The sequence below is a fragment of the Marmota flaviventris genome, chromosome 17 (assembly GCF_047511675.1).
Source record: "Marmota flaviventris isolate mMarFla1 chromosome 17, mMarFla1.hap1, whole genome shotgun sequence".
Classification (NCBI taxonomy): Eukaryota; Metazoa; Chordata; class Mammalia; order Rodentia; family Sciuridae; genus Marmota; species Marmota flaviventris.
Window position 1 is genome coordinate 18,092,356 of NC_092514.1, and position 20,600 is coordinate 18,112,955.

Here is a 20,600-nt window from a genome sequence, read left to right on the forward strand (position 1 = left end):
TTTTGAAATAAAATTATTTAGGTTCTTTTTTGCTTTTAATAACTTCTGGGGTCTTCTCTTATTTAATAAAGACTTTCCCACCCAATGTCTGTATAGATATTCTCCTCCACTTTCTTTCAACAACATTTAGTGCTTTATTTTGATATTAGATTAATCCATCTGAAGTTTATTTTTGTATGTGATCTGAAGTAGAGGACTAATGTTGTTTTGTTCCAGATGAATAGCCAATTATTTCAGTCTCATTTATAAAATAAACCATTCTTTCATGATTGAATTTAAATACCACCTTCATCATATATTAAGTTCCTATATATATTTGGATCTATTTCTAAACTCTTCTAAGAGTTCTTTGAGCATTCTTGTATAAGTACCATGCTGTTTTGATTGCATTAGTTTCATTTATAATCTCTCTTCTCCTCTTTTCTATGCATTGTTTTAGGAACTCTTATATGTTTTCATTTTGTTATAAAATTTAAAATGGTAGTGTTCACTTCCATTAAAGAACACTATGAATTTTATAAAATTAATGAATATTGTAAAGGATTGATTTTTTGTGATATTAAGTTTTCTCATGCATTTATTTAGGGTTTCTTTTTCTATGATTTTCATTGTATTTTCCAAGTAGAGTTTTTTAAATTAATTCTTTGGCATATGGTTTCTAATATCAGGATTAATCATTGATGAAGTTTTTATGCTGTCTTTTCAATTCTAAATGACTTCTGCTAGTACAAAAGATGACTTTTGAATTTTTGTGTGATTATTAAAGCATTTTAAAAACCAACCTTAATTCTTTAATTCTAATGTTTTTTTTAAAGCTATGATTGTGATAACTATGGTATTATTAACTATTAAGTTTTTTAAAAGTATGGTTATATTCACTTGGGGGCTTCAATAACATGGTTATATAATTCATACATAAAAATATTTTCTTCTTTTTTTTTTCAAATTTGAACCACTCAGTTTTTTTTTCTATTTTTCATTATTACATTAACTAGAATCTCCAAAACAATGTTAAATACAAATGATGCTTGTGTGAGTCCCTGTTTTTATTTGGTTTTAATGAGATTGATTACTACTTTGCATTTTCATATGAAGCTAGACTTCAGGCTTTGATGACAATGTTTATCTTGCTTGGGGAGCTGCACATGGTTCTGTTTATTTGAGCAATGGTTGTGACTGCTGAATTTATCAAGTGCCTTCTCATGGCCTAATCTGTTGTTGCAATGAGTTTTTTTGGATAAATATCAATATCTGTCTATTTAGCATTCCTGGAACACATGACTACTTTGAATGCAAAGAGTGAAAAAAAAATGGTAACAGAAAAGAAAAGGCTGTTTGTATGTGAATGTGAGTGGAGAGAAAGCAAAGAGATACCAAAATGCAAATAGTGAATGTGGTATCATCACTGATGTTTGGATTATCATGAGAATAAAGAAAAGAAAGGAAATGAAATCTCTAAGAATGTGAAACAAACAAAACAAAATCTTGTTTCCACATAGACCTAAATTACTTTTTTGGCAAGATATCAAGGGAGGTTATGTCTTCTGATCCCTGAGTGAATTAGTAAACTGTTGTCCATCTGGTGGACAGGGGTCTTGGCATAGTTTTTGTGTAAAACTATGGGACAGATGTTGACTGTGGTCTTCCCAGGATTAGGAAAGGGCAGCGAAAAGGGTTTCTATATCTACTACTAAATGAATGAATTATTTTTCTCTTCCAGTGTCCACATTTTGTGGGTCATTAGTAGAGTTATCTCCAGATCCTGACGATCTTTCAAAACTGACCTTCTCTGCACCCATTGCATTTGGACAGGTCTCACACTTTTCCATGTGAAGGGAGAGAATATCAAGTTTGAAGGGCAAAGATCTCAAGGGACTGAGCTAGACACAATAGAGGTTGACATAATGAAGTGGGACCAGGGACAGAGACAAATGCAGAGACTCACATTAAAACCACAGGAACAGCCTAAGCTCCATCCTATATTCTTATTAATTGGTCTGGTGTGGGGACTTTGCATTTTTAAAGTATCTCAGTCCCAGTTAATTTTAATGCTCAGCCTGAGTTGACAACTAAGGTGATGTGCTATTTAATGATGCTTTGGTCAAAGGTGCACTGCATAGACAAGGGTGGTCCGGTAAGACTAAATGGAGCTGAAGAATTCCTATTGCTTGGTGACATCATAGCCATGGGGACATCACAGGGCAACCCAATACCCATGTGTCTGTGGTGATGCTGTGTAAACCACCCTACTGTGCTTCTAGTTGTAAAAAAAAAAAAAGTACAGCACATGTGGTTAGGCATGGTACTTAATGCTTGGTGATGATAACACACAGCAATATTACTGGTTTATGTATTTGCTATATATACTTTTATCGTTATTTTACTATATTCCTTTTACATGTAAAAAATGTTTGCTGTAAAACAGGATGTAATGTTTATGTGGGCAGAAATCTCATGCATCTCATGTTTCCCAAGTCTCTTGATAACATCATTTTCTCTTGTGATTGATTTCTTAATCTCCTGTTGTTTTGTTTACCATGTCCCTTGGAGCTATTATACACAACACACACACACACACACACACACACACACATGCACACACACTTGTTCTAGGAGTATAGTAGTCTATACACCTAGGTTTGTGGAAGTACATGGCATTGTTAGGTAGGTTAGTCAGCCATGAGCAAGTAGGTAGGGGAAGGACAATAAAGGGCAACTTAAAAGCAGCACAGAAAGCCTTTCTAATGGACAATGTACCTGGAAGATGGGGACCTGGTAGGTCAAAACCTCCCCAGCCTTAATTAAGAAAAACTATAGTTTTCCAACCATGCTGTCATTATCTTTTGTAACCAAGTCTCCAAGACCCTTTCTACCTTTTCTTATTACCAAAACTATGCCACAACCCCCAATCACTCTGATACCCCAAACATCAAGACACTCAAAGAAAACACCAGTGAGGCCATTCAAAGGGTAATAAACTAATTAATGGGACCAGGGGGAAATAGAGGCCCAAAAAGAGGAACTCTACAATGAATTCATTAAGCGGAAATTGAGACAAAAACAGGGGACACTCAATTTCCTTAAAAACTCCAGCTCTGTGAGTACCATAATGTGCTCTTCTCCAGGTGGCCTGTGCAGCTTCTCTGATATACTCTACCCTCGCTTCTCACTCTATTAACCTTTTGTGTACTACTCTGTGTTTTGCTTGAATTCTTTCCAGGGAAGTTCCAAGAACCAGCATGCAAGGACAGCAGCAGCGGCCCTGACTAGGTGGGACAGGCCCCAACCCGGGAACACTGTGATGTTTGTTCAGTGAGGAAATTGCCTGAAGACACCTTTCTTGTATTTGAGCAGTGGTTCTGGAATAGCGGGCCTTGGACCAGTTAGTTACAGCAGCATAACTTAGGAACATCTGACTTGCAAATTCTGAGCAGATCTACTCAGATCTTGTGAACAAAAACTCTGAGGGTGGGGACCAGCAATCTGCCTTGTCACAGCCCCAGTGGCATTGTGATGTGGGTCTCAGGTGAGAACTGCTACCCTGACTTGGAGAGTTGCTAGGTGGCTAGAGAACATCACCCTTGAGAGATCACTGACAGTTCTGAAGTCTGGGGACTAAAGATAACACTTCTGATTGCTACAAAATTACCTAGGATGATGTATATCCAAGGAAGGATGTTGGCAATATTTGATAAGGGGGATGAGAGGTGTCCCAAAGCAGTTTCAGTAGAGCTGAAGGTGGTGGGAGTCATGATTCTCAGGGATAAGGGGAAAGAGAGGTCAGAAAGAGGTGGGAGCAGACTTGGTCTGTTTGTTACAGACCCATGACTCTTAAAGGAAGCAGAAAACTGGGGATAAAGCTAGAGGTGGTGAGAAACTGATGTGACTCCATTTTTTAAAAAAGCTTCTACCTCAAAGCCTGACCAAGGAGGGGGGGGGGCGTGACCCTTGTCCTTGGAAAAACCCACAGAGAGTTCCTAGGCACATACCCAGCCTGCTGAGTTGTTTGTCTGCAAATAACAGGAGAGATCTGCTGCACCAGGTGTCCTTGACTCAGTTAGGCTAGGTGAGGACCCATAGAAACCCCCTAGCAACCACCAATCAGCATGAGACAGGGAAAATACCTGGGATGCCAGATGATCCCCCAATAGTTTATGGTGGTTGATAACATGTTGGGAAACCATGGAGTTTAGTACGTACACCCCTTGTGGCTTAAACCAATCAATTCAAAGGAATCCCCCTCTTGTACTAACCAATCACCCCTACCCAACTTGTTCCCGCCAGTGAATGTGCTAATCAATGTTAAGAGTTATTTGATTTTCCCGCAATATTGAATGATTTGCTGTGTGATGTTGTGACACATAGAGTATCCCCCCAAAACCTATAAAATCTCACTGAACAAAGGTCCAGGATTCACTCCCTGGGACCACTGCATCAGAAAGGGTTATGAGTCCAGGCTTGAGCTTGCAATAAAGACTCTTGTGTGCTTGCATTGGATTCGGCTCCTGGAGGTCTATTGGGGTCCCACAAATCTGGCATTATATTGGCAACCATCACACAAAGTGGGTTTGTGTTTTTCCCTTTAGGAAGAAGTGGTACCAGGTGTTTACAGAGAATAAGTTCCTGCATGCAGAAGAGAGTTGGAAATAAAGTGATTTTCATTTTCTGGGTCAGGACGGGATTAACTACAGGTTAATGTGGGTAAACCAGTAGTCCCATTTCCTCCCTGTTTTGTGTTGACCTTGCGAAGCAAAGAAAGACACTTTAGGGAAAAATAAACAGGAAACAATTTTCTTTCCTTGGCCTGATTGAGAATGGGGAAATGCTTTGATGACTGTGTTCCTGGGTTTAACAGCATCTTCCTGGGTATCTTTTGTGGACCATGTGCCAGGTTCTGCTGAGAGGGACCCAAGTGCTCCCTTTGTTCTTCTGGGACCCAGCTTCTTCTGGGAGCTGCATCAAATCCAATCTTTCTCCTTTATAGGTCCCTCTCATGTCTGGAGACAGCACAGATACCTTGTCCCAGGCACCACACTGCCACCCACCTTGACTTGCTGTTGACTTGATTGCTTTTCACCAACTGTGAAGTTTTTATTTTCTTTGTTGTGGAAGATAAGTTTCTGGCTTGAGTTTTATTTTCTCCATGCGTTAATGTCCAGAGAGGACGCTCCTTTGTGGAGCTTTGCCTTCTTGCTTCTCCTCCCTCCACACTCCCGGCCTCCCTATCTTATTCATGAGGTTCACAGACTCAGACCTTATGCTGGTGCTTGTTAATGCTTGGTTCCAGCACATTCTCTTTGTTCCCAGATTAACCTCTCAGCTTCCTCTGTCACCACCCACCCCCAGGGCACACCTGGGGGTCCTATTTTAAGGACTTCTACTGTAAATCTCTGACACAAGCTGCTTCCTGCTCTGGAAATCTCACAACAAAGAGGTTCTCTTTGATTAGCATAATTACTATAGTTCCCGCATGCATAATTGCCCTGCCCCTAAACAGCAATTCACCATTCAGGATCCACAGGGCAACAAAACCCAAGACCAAATGTGACTTGGACTAGGGATTCTTTACCAGCCGCCTGCCTGTCCTTTTCTCTCTGTAATGTCCTGTCGCTCTCAGGAGGATAGCAGGGGAAATTCTGGGAGTGTAGATGGCAAGTTAGGAAGGGTGAGGGGCTTAGAGAGTCTGTGATGTCATGTTTAGTCAAGAATTCAGAGCAAGATTGTTAGAAAAGCTGGGCCCCGGACTTATCATTCAGAGATTTGTGTCTCATTGGCTGGTTTTATTGCTCATTATTTTGTTTTCATTTTCTCTAGTGTGAATAGAGCCCTGGTGCCCCAACGAGTGACCTTTCATAACCTTGAAGCCAGAGCCTGTTTGTAATAGCAATGGTGTCCAGGCTCTTGTATTTCTACAGGGGCATTATTAGCATTGCACAGTTCTTTCAAAGAGATTGTTGATCTCTTTGGAAGCTTCATATTCTAATAAGGAGTCCTGATCTTTGCTCTAATTTTTAAGCATGAAGGAATCACACTGCCTCAGATGTCAGGTTGCTGGATGTCCTTTAACAAAAAGCAGGAGCGTCCTTAGGATGAGAAGTGATGTACATGCTGGCTAGTTGCAGAATTTGTCATATTTTTATTTGTTTTAAATAAGCCTTTTATTGCAAAACAAATTAGATAATGTTAAGAAAACACTAAGCTCACATTACATGAATTATTGTTACTGATTCAAATAAATCCCAGTCTGAAATGTTGATATTTCTTTATGATCTCTATTAGTTTTTTTCTTTCTTTCCAAATAATAGAAAGTTCAGTTTTGCAGATGCAAAAATAAATAAATGAGTAAGTATAAAAAAGAATGAATTAGCTCATGCATCTTAAAACCAGAGGTGGTTTTAACTTCATGCATGATAAACTTCATGCATAGTTTCTCCGCATTTATGGCTTAGCTTCATGAGTGGTTTTAGCTTCATGCCTTCATTTGATTTACAGGTTCAAATGAAGTGGTCAGGGCTGGATTTCTCTCTTTCCTTTTTGGCTTTGACTCCCTTGATTTCCTCCTGAGGCAAGGACTCCACCTCTAGAGAAAAACAGCTGCAGAAACCCTAATATAATGCTGAAAGCACTGTGGGAGGCAGAAGCAGGGGACAGGTCTGTCCGGATTCTACTATTTCTAATCTTGTGGGCTTCTCCCAAGTTACCTTTTAGCTACAAGGCTCAGTGTCCTCATCTGTGAAATGGGCTCCTAATAATAACACCTCTCTCTTCTAGTGACTGTGAGAATGAAATCAGGCATCTCTGCAACATATCTGAAGGCTTCTTGCACATAGCTCTTTCTAGTACCTGTTGTTGGTTCCACTGGATAGAGCATCTGCCTGTCTCCTAGAACTTACAGCAAAAGAACATTCCATCCTGCAAAGCTTCCAAAGTTTCTGTAGTTAGTTTGTGCATGAATAAATCACTCTGCTGGTGTAATCAAGTGAAACTCAGAACTTTGGCTAGGAGCACAGAAACAAGAAGTCCTCCTCTTTCTTTGTGTATTAAATTTGGAATGGCTGCAACTTTTTTTTTGTTTGCTTGCTTGTTTGTTACCACAAAATCCAGCCTGGGATGAAATTTTCACAAAAAGAGATGGCTAACTGGATAAAATATCACCAGAAAGGAGCTGGAACATCAGGATCATCATGAACTTCAAGATCAAAGAATGACCGAAGGCCATCTGCCACTGAATTCAATTCTGTGTTTCAGGTTTTTGGGTTCCCTGTCTCTTGCAATCATTGGATCTTTATTAATACAGGAAACCCACATAGGGATTGCCTATTTATTTGCCAAGAATATAAAAATCAAGGTGAAACATCTCAGATTTGACGAATTAATAAAGATATATCTTGCTATTAATAAATGTATAAAATTACACAAGTTTGAAATGTAGAACAATCTTTGAAATTCAATATATTAGCCTTTTTGCAGCACTTATTTACTTTCTGGGATTGGGGATTTAATCCAGGGGCAATTTATCATAAACCACATCCCCAGCCCTTTTTATTTTGAGACAGAATCTCACTAAGTTGTTTAGGGCCTCTCTAAGTTGCTGAGGCTAGCCTTGAACTTGTGATCTGCCTGCCTCAGCCTCCCAAGTAGCTGGGATTGCAGCCATGTGCCACCATGCCGGGCTGCAACACTCATTTATAATAAACTCTATAGATTAAAAAAAGTATACTGTGAATTTTACTGGTTCATGAATCAGCTTTTAGAAACCAGTTAGAAAACAGAATGCTTATAGGGTGTGGCACACATAGTAAGTGTTCAGGAGATGGCACCTCTGTGTAATTGGTAGAGACATGGGAAATTTGGTTATGACGCTTGCATAGAAGACTAAGACTTCTTTTCCTGTTCCTCATAGAAATTAACCCATAAAATGCAGTCTGCAATGTTGAATGAATGAACTTCCATTGAGGATGATGAAGTCTATAGATATAGGAAAAGATAGCAAATCCAAGGAGGACATGGCCGTATTCTCAGGAGGTGCCAGCAAGATATCCCAGGGCAGAGGACAGAACCCAGTCACCTGCTCCACACACATTCATATGCCACTGCTGCAGATTAGAGGAGGTGACAGATAATCTAGGTAGAGTACAGTAGAAATACCTCTGGGTGGCGTGGGGCAGGCTGCAGGGCAGGAAGTATGAACCCAAGCCTTATTTCTCTGAATACTGCCAGCCTTATTTCTTTGAATACTGAGGGGAGTGATGGCATGAGGAATCTACTAGGGAACAGAGAAAAAAGACTTCTAGGTTTTTTTTTTTTTTTTTTTTTTTACTATTTAGCTATAACGCAAAATATGTTGGGTTTAGGTTATTAGAGAGGGTGAATTTGGAATGCTGTAGAAACTTCTTTTAATAAATCTGAAATAGATAGTGTATTGGAATGTTTATTTTCACCATACTATTGAATTATATTGTTCAAGCCTAATAATAGGGAGTAATAAGTCAGTTTCATTCTTGGCAGATATCTTGATCCCAAATTTCAAGGTTAAATTTTTTTGGGGGAACCAATATCATTTTTAGAATCTGATATTAGGAAATGCAGAAAACACAAATGGGAGTACCACCTAGAGTCTACCCTCAAGCTTCAAGTCTTGTGATGAGATTGGACCAAACTTGTAAATGTAGAAATCCAACCCTCCCACTCTTCACAGTAAATATTTCAAATATTTTCCATGATGCTTACATTTCGGAGTCTGAGCCTCTCTAACTGGTGACCTTGACTTTTTCTTTACAAAGAGAAAGGGTAGATGGGATCTCTGTCAGCATCTCCATTTGTAACTCTTTCCTTTGTATCTCTTTTTATGATGGAGAAATGCTCCTCTTCAATGACCAATCTATCTCTTATCCTCTGAGTGCCTCCCATCTCTTCTTCTGAAGATTTTCCCTTTGGTCTGTGTTTACGGAATTGACTGGAGGACATCCCTCAAAATGTAACACTGGAAAACAGCTACTCTGGTGCTGGACCATATGATACTGGTTTCAAAAAGTGAATTCTGAGCATCTCTGTCCAAGTTCAGGTTCAAGGATGTCACATAGGTAGCTCAATATTTACACCATAGAAATTGGCCAAAGCTACAAACCCATTTTTCCCCCCAAGGGAGCCAATTGTTCAACATTTGCTAACATTGCTAATTAACAAATATATCTCACTAAAAAATATTTTAAAAAAGGCAAGCAAGCTAACTAGTCTCCTTCCAAGCCCAAATATTCCTCCTTACCCTCAGTAGCTCAATGTCATTTGAAGGGTTTTCATACACATGATCCATCACCCCTGCCACGTTCCTTTTTACTTTATAGCTTCTGCCTCTAACATGCAATTGAAATCTCTTTGCCAAGAGCTGCAGAGACCTCTAGGTTTACTGATCCCATGCTCTTTGTCATTGAATGCACTCTTAAGGAATTTACATTGATGATCACTTTCTTTTTGGATTCCAAAGCTACCTTCTCAGCTACCTATCAGAGTTTCTTTTTTCTAAGTTCTAATTCAGCATGGTTGTGTCAGAGGGAGTATATTTCAGCCTTTTAACCTCCAGATCAAGTTTGCATGTTCACTCAAAAACACATCCAATTTTAAATGATTTGAGACACAGGATTTCTTTAATACTTAAGTCCTCTTTCTCTTCCTTGTCTTTTTTGAATTGCATTTTCTTTCTTTAATATTCAGGACTCTTATCAGAAGCACTGAAGAAGGCAAAAATATCATAATAAAAATTCCCATCTTCCATTGGTGATAAAGAAAAAAAAGGACTTGCTAGGGACTTGTAGCAAGATTAAGGAATATCAAATGAGGGTCAGCTAGAAAGGAGAGTTTTCCATGAGACCAGGGAATGTCAACAAGTAAGATCACACTGACAAAGCCATTCACTGGAGGGGCTCAAGAGTAACAGTGCTCTGTTGGAGTCAGCTGCCAATTACTGTATTTCATTTACCTGCAAATATTTATTGTACACCAAACTGGATTTATTTGGCCTCTAATCAATCAGTTTTTTAATTGAGCCTTTTTTCCCCATGCAATTAAATGACATTATTTTAGCACCAGATTAGCCACTCATTGATTGCTTTAGCCCAAATGAGTTGTTACAATAGCCCTAAGTGTTGTGTTGCCAGTGTTTTGACCCCGTGTTGTTATCACCTGGTCACGCTTGCTGCTGCATTTACACGGTCTCCTTCAATCTCCAGTGGTGCATCTGTGTCCCTCCCTTTGGAATACGAGTTGTCCCTGTCTGCATATCCACAATAAACCAGAAGAGGGTGGGACAATATATTCCCAGTTCTTTCGGACTCTGGCCGGGATTACTGGGCTCCAGGGAATTTGTTGGTTTTGTCTTCTGTCTTTTCCCAAAGGGGCAGTTGGGAAATCATTTCTGGTTCTGAATTAGGAAACAGTGACCTTTCCTGGTAATGGTGAAGGATTTCATTCTTCACATGCTGAACACATTCAAGAAGCAGATCGCTACAAAAGGCACATGGTTTTGACGCATGTGTTTCTCACTGGCTCACTTTTTATACAAATATAATGGAGATCTGCATCATCTCCTCAAAGTTGAGAGGCCATGGATAATCCGCATGTCGAGTTATCGGAACAGACGGTAGCTGCTTCCTTTTGTTCGGTTTGATGAAAAGAAAGTCTACTTTTAAGAAGGAGAAAAAGGGCTTTGAGTCACTCAACAGTTCAGTTAAATAAACACTATAAATCCTAGAGCATGGATTTAGATTTTCTGAAGACTCTAATAACACATCCTTATTCATTGATCTTCACTTGTATATCACTTTATTGATTGATAATTATTATTTTGGTTTCTTTTTTTAAGTTCAATGTTGCTGATAATAGATTAGAACTACACTCTCTAATGTGATCGCCTGTGGCCACGTATGGCATTGAGCCTGTGAAATGTGAATGGTCTGAATTGTGATGTGCTGAAAATATAAAATGCACACTGAATTTGAACTTCATACCAAAAAAAAATTCATAATAATGTTTACATTATTGAGATGCTGAAAGGATAAGATCTTGGATATATTGTATCAAATAAAATAGACTTTAAGAAGTTGTTTCACCTGCTTCTTTTTACTGTTGTTAATATAGCTAATAGAAAATTAAAAAGGACTGTTTAATGCAATTGTGGCTCACATTTTGTTTCTGTTGGACAGATATACCTAAGACATCACCCAAAATGAGTTCCAGTGAATTATGCATAAGACATAGTTGATCTGAGTTTGGAATCACAGCCCTAAAAAATCAGAACTTATAACTTAAATGGCAACTGTAAGACAGGTTAGTAGGCTCACAAGAGACACATTTAGATGTGTTTATATAAAGCTCGCCAATTCATCCCTCCAAAGACACACATACACTTGAGTTTATTAAGATTGATGGGTGCACGTGTATTGGAGGGAAAGGAGATGGGGATTCTTCTTTTTCTTTCAATCTGCTCATGGTAAGGCTGTGGCTCCACACCCACTACACCTTAGAGACCCTTTCAAAGAATGAGGAAGGGCTTATGCTACTCTCCAGATGAGATGCATTTCCTGTTTTCCAGCCAGTAACCAAGGAGATGTAGAGTCACAGTGTTGCACCTCTAGTTCTAATACCCCAGTGTTCTGCCGTCCTCAGTAGCACCTCCTTCAAAACCCTTGCACTCTGTTTTCTTAGATGAATCTCTAAGCTGGACACTCTGTCCTGGCCATAGCAGGTGGACAATTTTGCAGTCTTTTCTGGCTTGCCAAAAATGTGAGATACGAATGCATTAAACAATCATTTTTAATTTTCTAGTGGCTACACTAACAATAGTAAAAAAAAAAGCAAATAAAATAATTTTAAATGTATATTTTATTTAATATAATATATCCAAGATCTTATTGTTTCAGCATGTCAATAATGTTGGCCACACTTTGCATTTATTTAGCAACCTAGTGGAGTCACACTAGCAGGACATTTGAGTGGTCCAATCGTATCTGAAAAACAGATTTGGTGGATCATAGCTCCAAAGGATAAACCAAATGGAGGGACTTAGAATTCTGCAAATTCTGGGCCTCTAAAAATCCTCTAATTACATATTGCAACCTCAGAGATGAAGTAGTCAGAGATAAAGGGAATCAGATGGTACAGGTGGGGTGAATATGAAAAAAAAAAAAAAGTAGACCAGAGGATGAATGAGGTGTGTATGGTCTTGCATTAGGTCTAGTTTCTGTTGTAACAAAACAAACAAAAAATCTTATCTAACCGACCTTTCAGGTGGTAATGACTTATGCTTTATCATTAGTAAGATAGATCTTAGGAATAACAATATTGTATTTCCTATTATGTTTTGAACAGTGTTGACAATGAGCATTTCCTATTATGTCTTGAACAGTATTGACATGAGCATTTTTCCCCCCTTTTGAACCTCAGGATATTATGGGAAGTTGATAATCTGTGATGGTGTATGGAGAGGGTATATTCATTAATCTGCCCATCTGCATGGTTATGGTAAGGCCAAGGTTCTAATCCACGGGGCAGTTATCTCTCTTACCAAAATGGTAAAGTAAAGCAATTGCTATCTAGAGCTATTTTACTTCCGAAGCACTTTGAGGATAAGAATGTGAAAAAGCATCCATTGGGCCCGACTGGTACCTTGGCAGTGTTCTAAAGGAAGGCCAGGTCATTGGCAAATTGACCACAGCCTCTTGTTCAGTGGGCCTCTCTTTCAGAGAACCACTCTTCAGAGAAGCAGATTTTCGTAGCTTCTTTTTCTAAGCATTGCTTTCCCACAGACATGTTTGATCTGAAGAAGGAACACATTGGATATGAAAGCTTCTGAGAGAAAATAAATACAGTAAAGCGGTGATATCATTTTCACAGAATCTCTTTTCCAAACATATCACTGCAAGAAGTGTAGAGAGAAATCTCTTCCTCTCAGAGACCCCCCCACCCCAGATGTGGGTTTCATTCTCTGCTTTGAGCCCAGGGGCTCAGCGAGGAGAGAACAAAGGCCATAGTAGAGCCAAAGGAGCATCTGATTCAATGTTCTCCTTGCTTATGAATCTTCTGAAGAAAACAGTGGCTAACAGATTTTTCCCAAGGTCTCCTGCCTTGGGATTTCACAGACCTTTTCTCATGGTCAAGGTTTATCCTGATGAAATATCAAGTTGAACACTCATAGGACGATCACAGTGCAATTGGTGAAATGGTGAGCAATTTCATTCTCAGCAAGCACAGGCTTTCTGTCTGCACTGGCATCTTGCGCTTAGTAAGATTTTAAACTAAAATGTGCATCTCCTTAAAAGCGCAACAGATCCTCTGAGTTACTCTGTTAAAAGTGAGAAACTGATGTGACTCCATTTTTGAGAAACCAGCTTCTACTTCAAGGCCTGTCCTAAGGATGGGGGCGTGACTCTTGTTCTTGGAAAAACCCATAGAGCACTCCTAGGCACATACCCACCCTGCTGAGTTGTTTGTCTGCAAATAACAGGAGAGATCTGCTGCACCAGGTGTCCCTGACTCAGTTAGGCTAGGTGAGGACCCATAGCAACACCCCTAGCAACCTCCAATCAGCATGAGACAGGGAAAATACCTGGGATGCCAGATGACCCCCCCCCCCCAGTAGTTTATGGTGGTTGATAACATGTTGGGAAACCATGGAGTTTAGCACGTACACCCCTCGTGGCCTAAACCAATAGGTTCAAACGAACCCCCCCTCTTGTACTAACCAATCTCCCCTACCCAACTTGTTCCCGCCAGTGACTGTGCTAATCAATGTTAAGAGTTGTTGTTTGACTTTCCCGCAGTATGGAATGATTTGCTGTGTGATGTTGTGATGCATAGAGTATCCCCCCAAAACCTATAAAAATTTCACTGAACAAAGGACCGGGACTCACTCCCTGGGACCACTGCATCGGGAACGGTTGTGAGTCCAGGCTCCAGCTTGCAATAAAGACTCTTGTGTGATTGCATCGGATTTGGCTCCTGGAGGTCTATTGGGGTCCCACGAATCTGGCATAACAAAAGACCTTGACTTGGATGTTTATGATTCCCTTTGTCCTGGGAAGACCATCTCCCCGTTTTCTCTTTTTGTTCCTGACATAGAAAGTCTACTTGTGCACCTCCTCATAAATCATCATCCTTGTCTAGAATGCCTTCTTCTTTTTCCTCTCATCTGACAGGGAGGGAAAAAAAAAACAACTTTCCTTTACTCATCAATATGTTCCTGGCAATATACATATATTTGTATTACAGAACAATATACAAATGAACAAGAGAAAAGCATGACAGATTTACTTACTGAAAGATTTACATGGCACAGGAACCTCCAGAAGACCCAAAGACCCAGGGAAAACTATGTTTAGAGTAGTCATTTGGAATTCTGATTGGAGAACATAAAGGCATGATCTAATGGTAGTAAAGTGTGTGTGTGTGTGTGTGTGTGTGTGTGTGTGTGTGTGTAGGGTCAGATTCAGCAAGTCCTGTTTGTTCAGATTCTTCTCAACCTATGTGACATCCCTTCCTTCCAGGTATAGGGCAGGACCCCTGTCTTCAGGGGAGGATGGAGGAAGAAGGTCAGAGAGTGACTGTCTTGGGTTTCAGGTCCTAGTTTAAGCAGCTATCTTTGACTTGTTAGCTGGCACATATCTCAGACACATCTCCTCGGCAGTGTCTCTCCCTCTCAGCCTTTGCCCGGTTCCTGCCAACGTGCCAGGATTTTTAGTGACCCAGGCTTCACAGTTCAGTGCTTTTTTCCATCCTTGGCTTCTTCCCTCCTTGTCATGTGGGAATCTTAATCCGTCTTAAATTATCAGCAAATTGAGATGATTTCTCCGAGCACATGCTTTGGATTTTTTTTTCTTTCCCAATCCAATTATTTGTCTGATCCATTTCCAAGCTAGATTCTCTCCTACCATGGCTCTATTATTTACTCAGACTTTTCTCTCCCAAACACAAGACTTTACATATATCACCCCCTTTGATCAGAAACAAACAAAAAAGTCATTTCCATGTATGCACAGGACAAAATCAAAACATCTTGCTGTGGCATTCCAACCCTCCACCGTCTCACCACCACCCATATAGCCAATCTCAGTCCTCACAACTCAACTTCTGATGCCTTGGCTTCCACTAAACGATTGCTCCAAGATGTGTCTACTCCACCACTTGGAATGTCAGTCCCAGTGCTGGCCATTCTTTCTGTCTTGGTTTCCCTCTGGGCCCCTGCATGTGTTCAGCTCTTCCGTGAGGCTGTTCCTTGTCTCCATTCCTACTGCCTTTGGAACAAGCAAACCCATGTCATTATCCATCTCTTCTTGTACATTTCCTGAGCCCCTATTACCCAGTGAACTTCTAGAAGTTAGAGGATTTGTCTTTTTTGCCTTAAGCACATGGCAGAGCCCCTGTGGGTCAATGGATACTTATAGACATGTGTGATGGCTGAAGTAGTTGCTCTTATAGTGTGAGTTGCAATTCCCCTTCCCTGAGCTCATTCCCTAAGGAGCAAGGGATGTCATGCTGCTCTGTTTTTATATGAACAAAGTCCCTTTACTCTTTTACCTGAGAGACATACCTGGGTGAAACCATGCTCTGTGGGTCTCAGGAACCTGCTGGACGTTTTGTCACGCTGATGATTGCAACTCTCTCAAGGACACAGACAGCAGTGAAATTTTTTCTTTTAGAATTGAAGAAGCCAGTACTCCAAGTGTTTTGGTGACCGGCAGAAGTTCACAGAGGGGGTCAGTGACAGAAAACCTTACCAAGTGTGCAAGTCTATTGTGGGGACAAGTGCATGGAGTACTGCATATGTGGCATACTTTAAGGGTGTCTGAGTGGCAGGCCACTCCCCTCGTGCTAGGTGTATGAGCAGCAGGCTGCTTACCCCATAGGCACAGCCCTGGGCGTCAGGCCATGTGTTGCAGTCCCTGTGCTTGCTCCACAGCCCCCTCCTCCATCGGTCGCTGCAAGGGCAGTTAGCAGAATTTGCATTGGTGGCTGTCTGAAATCTGCTTAGCTACTGCCTGAGTGCTGGGAGCCATTAGCAAAGTAGGTATGACAATTTCCTTGCCAGCGTACCCCATGTTGCTTAGTGGAAGGACTTGTGGAAATAGGACATTATGCAGTGACATTGCATGAAAGGTGACCTTGCTCAAGGACCAGGGCGGATCCGGGTTTAGGGCGTTCCCGGTTTAGGACAATCCAGGTTTAGGGTGGTTCCAGGTTTAAGGTTATTCCTGCTGGGAATAGGGCGTATCCTGCTGCCTGAGTTCCCCTTGCCTGAGTATATATACATGGTATCTGTGCAATAAAATCAGACCTGCTTTATGCTTGGTCTGAATAGTGGCTCTGCAGCCACACTCTCCTCTACCCTGCTCTGTGGACCTCTTTCTCTGGACAAGAGTGAGCCCATGCAGTCTGTAGCATGGTAGAGCAAACCCTAGCACACTCTCTGGCTTGTTTAGAAGAGGTGATTTTGCCTTTTCCATATTACAGTCAGCTTCAGTAAAGAGAAAGTAGCGTTTTCTTTATTTTCAAATTGTACTTGACTTGGGTGACTGTCACTCCTGTCTGGCTGCACTGCCTTCAAATGGGTTTAGACTCCTTCTGTGCATCAGAAAGAAAGCTTCCAACTCTACAGGCCTCACACCATCAGGGTTCATGCTATGGGCTCTGAGGCCACCACTGCCCTTATGTGGGCAAGGTGCTATAAAACAGTGACAATTAAGCTGAGCCTGGTACCCAGCATCTCCCCCACAGCCTTGTACTTTTCCAAGCTTCTCATGTAGAACCAGCACTGATTTCCCCATAAAGCTCTGTAGTCATTCAGTCAATGGATGAACAAGAAAATCACTCTTATAAGATACCTGGGCGGCTCCAATGGGGTTCACGTGGGAGAAGAGTTATAATCAGTTTGAACACCTGGTGTTCAGGAAGTCGGAACACAAATAGATAAAATAATTCGACCTCCAGCTGAAATCGGCATCATAAGGGGCCTCTTATATCCCTAAATCGGTCAGAAAGTATCATGCCTGTGCACATTTAGTTCAGACAACACTTATGAAGCATCTACTGTGCTCAGGGGCAGTAGTGATCAGAGACCAATTGTGGATGACCAAACTAATTCCTGCCCTGGAGGAGTCCACAGCTCCACTGCCAGCTGAAGTTCTTTACTTGGATTTCAAAACTTGAATGGAGGTTCTATTGCCTCTCTTGTTTGTGGTCTGTACCTCTCCTCTGCAAAGATCCCTCCAGAGGAATGAGGGTATCAGAACAAATGCTTCAAGTCTAAAGTCACCACTGAGGCTGGGAGGGATTCTCATTTTTCTTCAAAAGCACTTTTTAAAAATAAATATGTTTTCTTGGAGTAAAATTTTTTTTTTTTTTTGGTGGTGCTGGGGATTGAACCCAGGGCCTTGTGCATGCAAGGCAAGCACTCTACCAACTGAGCTATATCCCCAGCCCCCCCTTGGAGTAAAATTCTAACTGTTCAAGTGTGAACAGATTGTGTGGGCACTATACCTGACCCACCTCTACAGCTCATCTTAGGTCTTTCCCTTTGCTTCTAACTTTCCAGACACTGGACCCTGTGGTTCTCAACACACCCCAATAATTTTCCTTTCCAGGCTCTGTACTGGCTCTTCCATCTCTTTGGATTATCCTTCTCCCTGGAAAGATATCGCCTCCTCTCCACTAAGCAGAATCATTTTAAATGTCATCGTCTGTGAAATGCCATTTTGATCAACTCTCTCTACCAGGTCCCTGTGGACTATTAATTTTCCTGGCCACGCTGGTTCCAATGTGTATCTGTTGAATGCACTTATTTGTTTATGGGTTTACTCTTTTCCTTTCCCACTGACATATAATTCACTGAGACCAGGGACCTGTATCTGTCTTGATGTTTAGCACCTGCCCAGCATACAGCAGGGCCCAGTCAAGTTCCAATAAATGAACGAATTAATTAAAACAGTAATGCCAAAAATAGAGTGAAAAGTCTCTCTCCCAGTCCTACTCCATGAAGCTAACTACTGGTAATGGACCTACGTCTTACCTGCTATGGTTCCTTTCAAAATTCAAGTGTTAAGACTCAATGGTCAGTGTAATAATATTAAGAAGTGGGGCCTTTAAGAGGGGATTAAGTCAGGAGTGTTTCCTTCCTTGTGAATATGATTGAGGCCCTTGTAAAAGAGGCTTCATACAGTGTCCAGCTAGCTTGCCTTTCTGCCTTCCACCATGTGAGCAGACAGCAATGGGTACCATCTTGGAAGCAGAGAGCAGCCCTCACCTCACTGAACCTGACACTGCGACTAGATCTCCAGATCTAGTCAACTTCTGTTCTTTATAAATTACCCAGTCTCAGGTATTCTAACAGCACTGAAAAGAATGTTTTACTCTGCATGTACAACAGCACCCACATACCACACATGTACCTTTTTTTCTCCTTGCTGGAGAAAACATGGCTTTTACACTGGAGATCTCTTAGGGAAAAACTCCCAAATGCAGGCATGGAAGAAAAAAACACAAAAAACCCAGAAATCTACTATGGTCTATGCTAAAGATGACTGTTTGAGCTTTGAACAGACATAGAACTTCAAACTGCAAATGTAGCTGCTCATATTGAGGGTGAGGAAAGCAAGGCTCCTTATCTGAAAAGAAATTTGGAATTCAGACTTAGTAGTGGAAAGAAGTCTTTTATGTGGGTAATGAAAACTCAAAATGTAGCCTAGTAGTACTTTATGTAGGCAGAGCTCTTTTTATCATTACTTTTATGATCAAAGGTTGACTTTCGAATGATGGATCCATTTTTATGAATTGAGAATAAAATGCAACTCAGCAATAAGGACTAGAAATGCACATTTAACAAAAATCAATAGCAACATGTAAATGAAATATATCCATCTCTTGGAATGCTAGCCTGGAAGAGCCCACCCATACAATGCAGATATTGTGCAATCTTTACCAAAATAATGGTTATTCAAAACATGAAGTGATTTGAAGGAAATCATAATTGGAAAGCTATATTTGGAAACTGTCTCTGATGGAAATAGTATAATTCATTTATTTTTTCACCTGGAAAACCTGGATGATCTGAGAATTACTGGATAAATGAAATTCCTAAAAATCACAACCACACTCTGAGACGCCAGTTCTAGAAGATCATGACAGGAATACAAGTCTGGAGATGGCTAGTGTTCGGAAACTTAGGCACCGACAAGTGATAAATGCTTTTGTCATTGTCTGATAGTGAGGTTTCTCAGTCATAGTCAAATGCCGTCTCAGCGTGACCAACTAATGCTATGGATTTACTGATTGCCTATGAGCCTGATTTACTGATGCACGCTTCGTCATTCTGGTTTGGTACAAAAATCTGTGGCACTGTTTAGTTACATGAAAGGACTGTGCTTTTATTTTTCACCCAATCGAAAATTATGTTTTTGACTAGATGTGATGCAGGGTACAAGAAGAAGCAATGCCAGAAAGTTAAGATAGGTGAAGCCAGGAAGCTCTAGGCATACAGGTGAAGGGGTATTAATTTGGGGGCTGGTGAGCCTACGAATTAATATGACAGAGTTGCTACTGATCACTAAGTTTTACCATTCATTTTCATAGCTGTAGACATAATAAAAAAATGAATATTTTATTCTCAAGGCTTTGGAACATAGACACAGTCCCATGGTCCATGGTGAATTATTACTTTGTTTCAGGAGTTGCCCTATAAATAATTCCTGAGGCTGAAAACTCATAAAAATAAATCTCCATGTGTTTCTAACTGGAACTTCTGGTGTTCTCAATGTCATCTCCAAAATAAAGCAATCACTGTTCAGGTTTTTTTGGTTTTTTTTCCCCTAGCACTGTGTGTATTTTCTTGCCCCCTTCCCTGCCCCCCTCTCCCTTATGTGCGAATGATTTAATGTTTGCAGAGAAAGGCAGACGCTCGGCTGTCATCCTCAGAGATCAGGGATGCTTTAACAACTTCACTAATAGATTCCATTTCTCATTCTGATTGGTTGCCAGAGGGCCTGTCACTAAACACACTTAGCAAATCGATGAAGATCTTGTTGTGGCACTTTGCCCTCTGAGATTCAGTGGTACCCATCTGTCCGTCTTGTTACCATTTCATCCAGAGAAGAAATTGTTCAAAACTCTTACAGTTTCAAAAATGAATACATCAGTTATGCATTAGAAGAATCTGTAAGGGACGGTATGTTTCTTCCCTTGACCTATATAAACCACTATCGAAAATGCCTGCTTGGATTGACACGGGACCTGGAGGCAGACCTAGTCATATTTTTTCTTTGTCTGCATCCCCACGGTTGTATCAGTGGCTCTTAGCACACCAATCCCAGCTGCCAATCAACACACGTCACAAATCTGCTCAAAGGAACTCATGGGCCTAGAGAAGTCATTAAATTGCCACTGATTCAATTTCTCAGAAATTCTAGAAAACTCTGGCAGGGGCCATAGGCATTATTTTAACTCCTACAATGTATGATCAAGTTCGATCTGACTGGAGACAGGAATGGCAAAATAATCAAGTGGCAAGTGTTTTATGTTTTCAAGCTAATGTGATGATGAAGGAAAGAACCACATCCCAT

General features: G+C 40.7%; 1 non-coding gene across 1 annotated transcript; it reads right to left on the reverse strand.

Moving 5' to 3' along the window:
• Positions 1-17,391: 17,391 nt before the first annotated feature.
• Trnaa-ugc (transfer RNA alanine (anticodon UGC)) lies at positions 17,392-17,464 on the reverse strand. Its single transcript has one exon. It is a non-coding gene; the product is annotated as a tRNA-Ala (tRNA).
• Positions 17,465-20,600: the final 3,136 nt, after the last annotated feature.